At 44.6% G+C, this 9,488-nt stretch overlaps 1 long non-coding RNA gene across 22 annotated transcripts; it reads left to right on the top strand.

Annotated features, from left to right (window-relative positions):
* Positions 1 to 5,852: 5,852 nt before the first annotated feature.
* Positions 5,853 to 9,379, top strand: LOC127932431 (uncharacterized). Of its 22 annotated transcripts, none has more exons than XR_008145264.1 (8): positions 5,859 to 6,201; positions 6,447 to 6,544; positions 6,643 to 6,740; positions 6,839 to 6,936; positions 6,985 to 7,033; positions 7,083 to 7,131; positions 7,671 to 8,013; positions 8,995 to 9,379. It is a non-coding gene; the product is annotated as an uncharacterized LOC127932431 (long non-coding RNA). The 22 variants fall into 22 exon arrangements; XR_008145277.1 differs by lacking the exon at positions 6,643 to 6,740 and having other exon boundaries at positions 5,859 to 6,005; positions 6,055 to 6,201; positions 6,447 to 6,593; XR_008145266.1 differs by lacking the exon at positions 6,643 to 6,740 and having other exon boundaries at positions 6,398 to 6,593.
* Positions 9,380 to 9,488: the final 109 nt, after the last annotated feature.

Raw genomic sequence — 9,488 nt, forward strand, 5'->3', positions numbered from 1 at the left:
CAGATCTCAACCCCTCCTTCCCCTAGTCCACAGATGTCCATCTGTCTCCCCTATCTCAACCCCTCCTTCCCCTAGTCCACAGATGTCCATCTGTCTCCCCTATCTCAACCCCTCCTACCCCTAGTCCACAGATCTCAACCCCTCCTTCCCCTAGTCCACAGATCTCAACCCCTCCTTCCCCTAGTCCACAGATCTCAACCCCTCCTTCCCCTAGTCCACAGATCTCAACCCCTCCTTCCCCTAGTCCACAGATCTCAACCCCTCCTTCCCCTAGTCCACAGATCTCAACCCCTCCTTCCCCTAGTCCACAGATGTCCATCTGTCTCCCCTATCTCAACCCCTCCTTCCCATAGTCCACAGATCTCAACCCCTCCTTCCCATAGTCCACAGACGTCCATCTGTCTCCCCTATCTCAACCCCTCCTTCCCCTAGTCCACAGATGTCCATCTGTCTCCCCTATCTCAATCCCTCCTTCTCTCTAGTCCACAGACGTCCATCTGTCTCCCCTATCTCAACCCCTCCTTCCCCTAGTCCACAGACGTCCATCTGTCTCCCCTATCTCAACCCCTTCCCCTAGTCCACAGACGTCCATCTGTCTCCCCTATCTCAATCCCTCCTTCCCATAGTCCACAGACGTCCATTTGTCTCCCCTATCTCAACCGTTGCTCTTCTCCCTTGCACCCAACACATTCCACAGCCATGTGTCTTCCCACAGAGAACCCTTAACTTCTGACACACAACCCAGAGTCTCTTTCACTCTTCCTGTCCAAGGCTTCTTCTCTATCATTTATTTCATATCTCAATGTTCGAAGTTTAGCATATTCCAACACTACAAATAAAACATTTACATTTGTTTGCATAGCAACAGTGGTTTATTCACTTCTATTTGGGTTTGTACAGACATCATCAACATCATGTCTGTACAAAAATATACACAGACACTTTCAGAAGGAGTAATCTCCAGCTCATACAGTACACACACAACCACATTAAATATTACTTCTTGTCGTTTTTAAAACACACATCATGCAGACACTACAGATGCTGTAAAGAGGTCAATGGAACGCAGACCGTGGGGGACATAAGAAGACATTCAACATATTTGACATAACAAAGTGTATATTCATCAATCCGTCATGATTGATGCATTCTAAACAGGCCCACAATGTGGTTACTAAAGTCTGATTTGAATTTATTTGGCTGTTTTTGCTGCATCATTTAGGAGTTGTACCTTTTCAGGTTTAGAAGGAGTGACTGATAAATGCTAACTCACCTTCATATAAGCTGGTAGCATAGCTAGCATACAGAAATCAGTGGCGTAGTCAAAGTAGTTTTTAACTAATGTCGGTGGCTGGTGACGATGACCTGAACATTGGGGTTGACATCACAGGAGGCTGCTGAGGGGAGGACGGCTCATAATAAAGGCTGGAACGGAGCAAATGGAATGGCATCAGTCGCATGTGTTTGATGCATTTGATACCATTCCAACGATTTCGCTTCAGCCATTACTATGAGCCCGTCCTCCCCAATTCAGGTGCCACCAACCTCCTGTGGTTGACATCCATACAAGCATTAAACTCTGATTTTTACCACAACATAGTACACATACTCTATACTGTAAATAATAACACACCTAAATGTAGGTTCATTTTGCTGGGGGGCAATGAGGGATCTTTCCCCCATGGCATCTTTCCCCAATGCGTTTCCATGGTAATTTAATTGTTTTGATTGAGTTCCATTGACTTCTTCACAGCATCTTTGCAATGCTTTGAGCCAAAGCCAAAGAGACTCCTCGTCCTTAGGAGGTGGGTGCAAATCAAAAGGAGCCTCACAACTGCACTCGCTCCTCAAAAAAGTTTGGTGGTCAAAACACTCCTGCTCCATGAACAGTTTCTGTTTCTGACAGTTACCGTGGCAACCCCATGTTTGGAAAGTTGTGAGAAGCGATACTGAGTTAGTTAGCTAGCTAGCCCCCAACTATTAGCCGGAAGCGCTTAACCAGAAGTCACACACAAAAAAACCTAAACAGACACAGACCATATTTCTGTTGAAAATGAGGTAAATAGGACACAATATGGATGATTGGAGGGTTGTGGGTAATTCCGTCAGCCAGGGGATTCCCTCCCAGAACATTGAGAAATGGAACAATGTCGATGATTGATAATAATACATCTCACAGTTAACAAGTTCAGACCAAGCAGTGAGATTATTGTTTCATTTAAAGCCTTTTGCCCTTAGAAGAATAACAGTCCACCATTTTGTCAAACTAGTAATTAGAGAATCAATAACATTATTGCATAGTGAGAATGTGATGTCATATAGAATGAGTGATATGGTCTCCAACATGGCGTGGCGTTGAGCCCCTAACTGTTGTCTGACCTTTCCAGGTAGGGGTGTCTCTTTTGGGGGATAGAGATGGGCTAGAGGTGGATGAGAGAGTGGAGACCCATGGAGGTGTACCTATTGCACACCTAACAGTTGTCTGACCTTCCCAGGTAGGAGGAGAGTGGAGATCCATGGAGGGGTACCGTTTACCCCCGACATCCCTAATGAGTCTGTGTTTGTGGATAGAGGGGAGCTAGGGGTGGAGGCTGTGAGGCTAAATATGGGCACCCTGTCCTTTAGGCCACACCCACAGGAAGTGTCACTAAATGACGTTGTCAAACAGATGCATGGACTGCATGATGTTCTCATCCTGGACAGGAGGCAGGAAGGGACAAAAAGCACAACGGGTAAGAAGCAGTTGGAGAAAAGGTTTAAACAGTACAGAAGCAGTAACAGGTTCTTAAATAAATAACAAGTTGAAGATCCAATGTTAGTAAATGAGCTTTATTGTTTCTTCTGAAAGAGATTGGTGTGGTTTTCCACATCTCATCATGTCATCATGTCATGGGGTTGTTCAATGACAGTCATGTATATGTTTAATCTATCACTAGATTATTTGATTTCAGAGAGACTAAAAGATAAACAGTTGAAGTCGGAAGTGTAAATACACTTATGTTGGAGTCATTGAAACTCGTTTTTCAACCACTCCACAAATCTCTTGTTAACAAACTATAGTTTTGGCAAGTCGGTTAGGACATCTACTTCGTGGATGACACAAGCCATTTTTCCAACAATTGTTTACAGACAGATTATTTCACTTATAATTCACTGTATCACAATTCCAGTGGGTCAGAAGTTTACATACACTAAATGACTGAGCCTTTAAACAGCTTGGAAAATTCCAGAAAATGATGTCATGGCTTTAGAAGCTTCTGATTGGCTAATTTACATCATTTGAGTCAATTGGAGGTGAACCTGTGGATGTACTTCAAGCAATCATTTCTGATGAAAAAACACACATTTGTGGAAATAAACTTCACATTGTGACATTTTAAATATGATTAAATCACGTCATAAATAATCATATCCTATAGAATCATGCTGAAATTGAACACACACACACACACAAACAGGTACTCACACAGACACACACAAACAGGTACTCACACAGACACACACAGACAGACACAGACACACTCACAGAGACACACACACACAAACAGGTACTCACACAGACACACGCAGACAGGTACTCACACAGACACACACAGACAGACACACACAGACACACACAGACACACACAGGTACAGACACAGACACACACAACAGGTACTCACACAGACACACACAGACAGACACACAGACACACACAAACAGACTCACACAGACACACTCACAGAGACACACACACACACAGACACACACAACAGGTACTCACACAGACACACGCAGACAGACACAGACACACACAGACAGGTACTCACACAGACACACACACAGGTACTCACACAGACACACACAGACACACTCACAGAGACACACACACACACACACAAACAGGTACTCACACAGACACACGCAGACAGACACAGACACACTCACAGAGACACACACACAACAGGTACTCACACAGACACACGCAGACAGACACAGACACACTCACAGAGACACACACAAACAGGTACTCACACAGACACACGCAGACAGACACAGACACACTCACAGAGACACACACAAACAGGTACTCACACAGACACACGCAGACAGACACAGACACACTCACAGAGACACACACAAACAGGTACTCACACAGACACACGCAGACAGACACAGACACACTCACAGAGACACACACAAACAGGTACTCACACAGACACACGCACACACACAAACAGGTACTCACACAGACACACACAGACAGACAGACAGACAGACAGACACAGACAGACACACACACACACACACAGACACACAGACAGACAGACAGACACAGACACACACACAGGTACTCACACAGACACACGCAGACAGACACAGACACACTCACAGAGACACACACACACAAACAGGTACTCACACAGACACACGCAGACAGACACAGACACACTCACAGAGACACACACACACACACACACAAACAGGTACTCACACAGACACACGAGACAGACACAGACACACTCACACACACACCGACACAGACAGACAGACAGACACACACAGACACACACACACACACAGACACACAGACACACAGACAGACAGACAGACACACAGACACACACACACAAACAGGTACTCACACAGACACACGCAGACAGACACAGACACACTCACAGAGACACACACACACACACACAAACAGGTACTCACACAGACACAGACACACTCACAGAGACACACACACACACCGACACACAGACAGACACACACAGACACACACAGACACACAGACACACAGACAGACAGACACACAGACACACACACAAACAGGTACTCACACAGACACACGCAGACAGACACAGACACACTCACAGAGACACACACACACACACACAAACAGGTACTCACACAGACACACGCAGACAGACACAGACACACTCACAGAGACACACACACACACCGACACACAGACAGACACACACACACACACACACACGCAGACAGACACAGACACACTCACAGAGACACACACACCGACACACAGACAGACAGACACACACACACACAGACACAACACACACAAACAGGTACTCACACAGACACACGCAGACAGACACAGACACACTCACAGAGACACACACACAAACACTCACACAGACACACGCAGACAGACAGACACACACACACAACACTGGAACAGGTACTCACACAGACACACGCAGACAGACACAGACACACTCACAGAGACACACACACCGACACAGACAGACAGACACACTCACAGACACACACACAAACCTTTTGACACAGACACACAGACAGACACAGACACACTCACAGAGACACACACACAAACAGGTACTCACACAGACACACGCAGACAGACACAGACACACTGTCCATTTTCACACAGACACAGACAGACAGACAGACAACAGTTGACACATGACAGGTACTCACACAGACACCCTGGACACCTGACACTCACAGAGACACACAACACACACACAGGTACTCACACAGACAAATGCAGACAAACAGACACACTCACAGAGACACACCACACACTGTACAGACACACACCAGACATCAAACCCTGACACACAGGACAAAACCTTTTGACAAGACTCCAGAAACTCCTCAATGGTGACCTCTTTGTTCTGTTCAAGAGTGAAACAGAGAAACAGTTGAATATGCTACTAGATCCCTGGTCCTTTTAAAACCTGTCTCCGTGGGATAAACAAACACATGGATTTCAACCACACCTGTACAGGTTACACACCTGCATCTGAAACAGGACAAATATCAGCAACCCTGGGGCCTGGTTTCAATTCAGAAAACACTGGAGGTTATGTCTAGATTATCTAACCCTGTTGTGAAAAACATGGAAAAAGCCTGGATTCAATTAGAAAACACTGGAGGTAGAATTAACTAACCCTGGGGCCTGAATTCAATTAGAAAACACTGGAGGTAGAATTATCTAACCCTGGGGCCTGAATTCAATTAGAAAACACTGGAGGTAGAATTAACTAACCCTGGGGCCTGGATTCAATTAGAAAACACTGGAGGTAGAATTATCTAACCCTGGGGCCTGGATTCAATTAGAAAACACTGGAGGTAGAATTAACAAACCCTGGGGCCTGGATTCAATTAGAAAACACTGGAGGCAGAATTAACAAACCCTGGGGCCTGGATTCAATTAGAAAACACTGGAGGTAGAATTAACTAACCCTGGGGCCTGGATTCAATTAGAAAACACTGGAGGTAGAATTAACTAACCCTGGGGCCTGGATTCAATTAGAAAACACTGGAGGTAGAATTATCTAACCCTGGGGCCTGGATTCAATTAGAAAACACTGGAGGTAGAATTAACAAACCCTGGGGCCTGGATTCAATTAGAAAACACTGGAGGTAGAATTAACAAACCCTGGGGCCTGGATTCAATTAGAAAACACTGGAGGTAGAATTAACAAACCCTGGGGCCTGGATTCAATTAGAAAACACTGGAGGCAGAATTAACAAACCCTGGGGCCTGGATTCAATTAGAAAACACTGGAGGTAGAATTAACAAACCCTGGGGCCTGGATTCAATTAGAAAACACTGGAGGTAGAATTAACTAACCCTGGGGCCTGGATTCAATTAGAAAACACTGGAGGTAGAATTAACAAACCCTGGGGCCTGGATTCAATTAGAAAACACTGGAGGCAGAATTAACAAACCCTGGGGCCTGGATTCAATTAGAAAACACTGGAGGTAGAATTAACTAACCCTGGGGCCTGGATTCAATTAGAAAACACTGGAGGTAGAATTAACTAACCCTGGGGCCTGGATTCAATTAGAAAACACTGGAGGCAGAATTAACAAACCCTGGGGCCTGGATTCAATTAGAAAACACTGGAGGTAGAATTAACAAACCCTGGGGCCTGGATTCAATTAGAAAACACTGGAGGTAGAATTAACAACCCTGGGGCCTGGATTCAATTAGAAAACACTGGAGGTAGAATTATCTAACCCTGGGGCCTGAATTCAATTAGAAAACACTGGAGGTAGAATTATCTAACCCTGGGGCCTGGATTCAATTAGAAAACACTGGAGGTAGAATTATCTAACCCTGGGGCCTGAATTCAATTAGAAAACACTGGAGGTAGAATTATCTAACCCTGGGGCCTGGATTCAATTAGAAAACACTGGAGGTAGAATTAACTAACCCTGGGGCCTGGATTCAATTAGAAAACACTGGAGGTAGAATTAACTAACCCTGGGGCCTGGATTCAATTAGAAAACACTGGAGGTAGAATTATCTAACCCTGGGGCCTGGATTCAATTAGAAAACACTGGAGGTAGAATTATCTAACCCTGGGGCCTGGATTCAATTAGAAAACACTGGAGGTAGAATTAACTAACCCTGGGGCCTGGATTCAATTAGAAAACACTGGAGGTAGAATTAACTAACCCTGGGGCCTGGATTCAATTAGAAAACACTGGAGGTAGAATTAACTAACCCTGGGGCCTGGATTCAATTAGAAAACACTGGAGGTAGAATTATCTAACCCTGGGGCCTGGATTCAATTAGAAAACACTGGAGGTAGAATTAACTAACCCTGGGGCCTGGATTCAATTAGAAAACACTGGAGGTAGAATTAACTAACCCTGGGGCCTGGATTCAATTAGAAAACACTGGAGGTAGAATTATCTAACCCTGGGGCCTGAATTCAATTAGAAAACACTGGAGGTAGAATTATCTAACCCTGGGGCCTGAATTCAATTAGAAAACACTGGAGGTAGAATTAACTAACCCTGGGGCCTGGATTCAATTAGAAAACACTGGAGGTAGACTTCTCTAACCCTGGGGCCTGGATTCAATTAGAAAACACTGGAGGTAGAATTATCTAACCCTGGGGCCTGGATTCAATTAGAAAACACTGGAGGTAGAATTATCTAACCCTGGGGCCTGGATTCAATTAGAAAACACTGGAGGTAGAATTAACTAACCCTGGGGTCTCGATTCAATTAGAAAACACTGGAGGTAGAATTAACTAACCCTGGGGCCTGGATTCAATTAGAAAACACTGGAGGTAGAATTATCTAACCCTGGGGCCTGGATTCAATTAGAAAACACTGGAGGTAGAATTAACTAACCCTGGGGCCTGGATTCAATTAGAAAACACTGGAGGTAGAATTAACTAACCCTGGGGCCTGGATTCAATTAGAAAACACTGGAGGTAGAATTAACTAACCCTGGGGCCTGGATTCAATTAGAAAACACTGGAGGTAGAATTATCTAACCCTGGGGCCTGGATTCAATTAGAAAACACTGGAGGGAGAATTATCTAACCCTGGGGCCTGGATTCAATTAGAAAACACTGGAGGTAGAATTAACTAACCCTGGGGCCTGGATTCAATTAGAAAACACTGGAGGTAGAATTAACTAACCCTGGGGCCTGGATTCAATTAGAAAACACTGGAGGTAGAATTATCTAACCCTGGGTCCTGGATTCAATTAGAAAACACTGGAGGTAGAATTAACTAACCCTGGGGCCTGGATTCAATTAGAAAACACTGGAGGTAGAATTATCTAACCCTGGGGCCTGGATTCAATTAGAAAACACTGGAGGTAGAATTAACTAACCCTGGGGCCTGGATTCAATTAGAAAACACTGGAGGTAGAATTAACTAACCCTGGGGCCTGGATTCAATTAGAAAACACTGGAGGTAGAATTTAACTAACCCTGGGGCCTGGATTCAATTAGAAAACACTGGAGGTAGAATTATCTAACCCTGGGGCCTGGATTCAATTAGAAAACACTGGAGGTAGAATTAACTAACCCTGGGGCCTGGATTCAATTAGAAAACACTGGAGGTAGAATTAACTAACCCTAGGGCCTGAATTCAATTAGAAAACACTGGAGGTAGAATTAACTAACCCTGGGGCCTGGATTCAATTAGAAAACACTGGAGGTAGAATTAACTAACCCTGGGGCCTGGATTCAATTAGAAAACACTGGAGGTAGAATTAACTAACCCTGGGGCCTGGATTCAATTAGAAAACACTGGAGGTAGAATTAACAAACCCTGGGGCCTGAATTCAATTAGAAAACACTGGAGGTAGAATTAACTAACCCTGGGGTCTCGATTCAATTAGAAAACACTGGAGGTAGAATTAACTAACCCTGGGGCCTGGATTCAATTAGAAAACACTGGAGGTAGAATTAACTAACCCTGGGGCCTGGATTCAATTAGAAAACACTGGAGGTAGAATTAACTAACCCTGGGGCCTGGATTCAATTAGAAAACACTGGAGGTAGAATTAACTAACCCTGGGGCCTGGATTCAATTAGAAAACACTGGAGGTAGAATTAACTAACCCTGGGGCCTGGATTCAATTAGAAAACACTGGAGGTAGAATTAACTAACCCTGGGGCCTGGATTCAATTAGAAAACACTGGAGGTAGAATTATCTAACCCTGGGGCCTGGATTCAATTAGAAAACACTGGAGGTAG

Source organism: Oncorhynchus keta, chromosome 10 (assembly GCF_023373465.1).
Source record: "Oncorhynchus keta strain PuntledgeMale-10-30-2019 chromosome 10, Oket_V2, whole genome shotgun sequence".
NCBI lineage: Eukaryota > Metazoa > Chordata > Actinopteri > Salmoniformes > Salmonidae > Oncorhynchus > Oncorhynchus keta.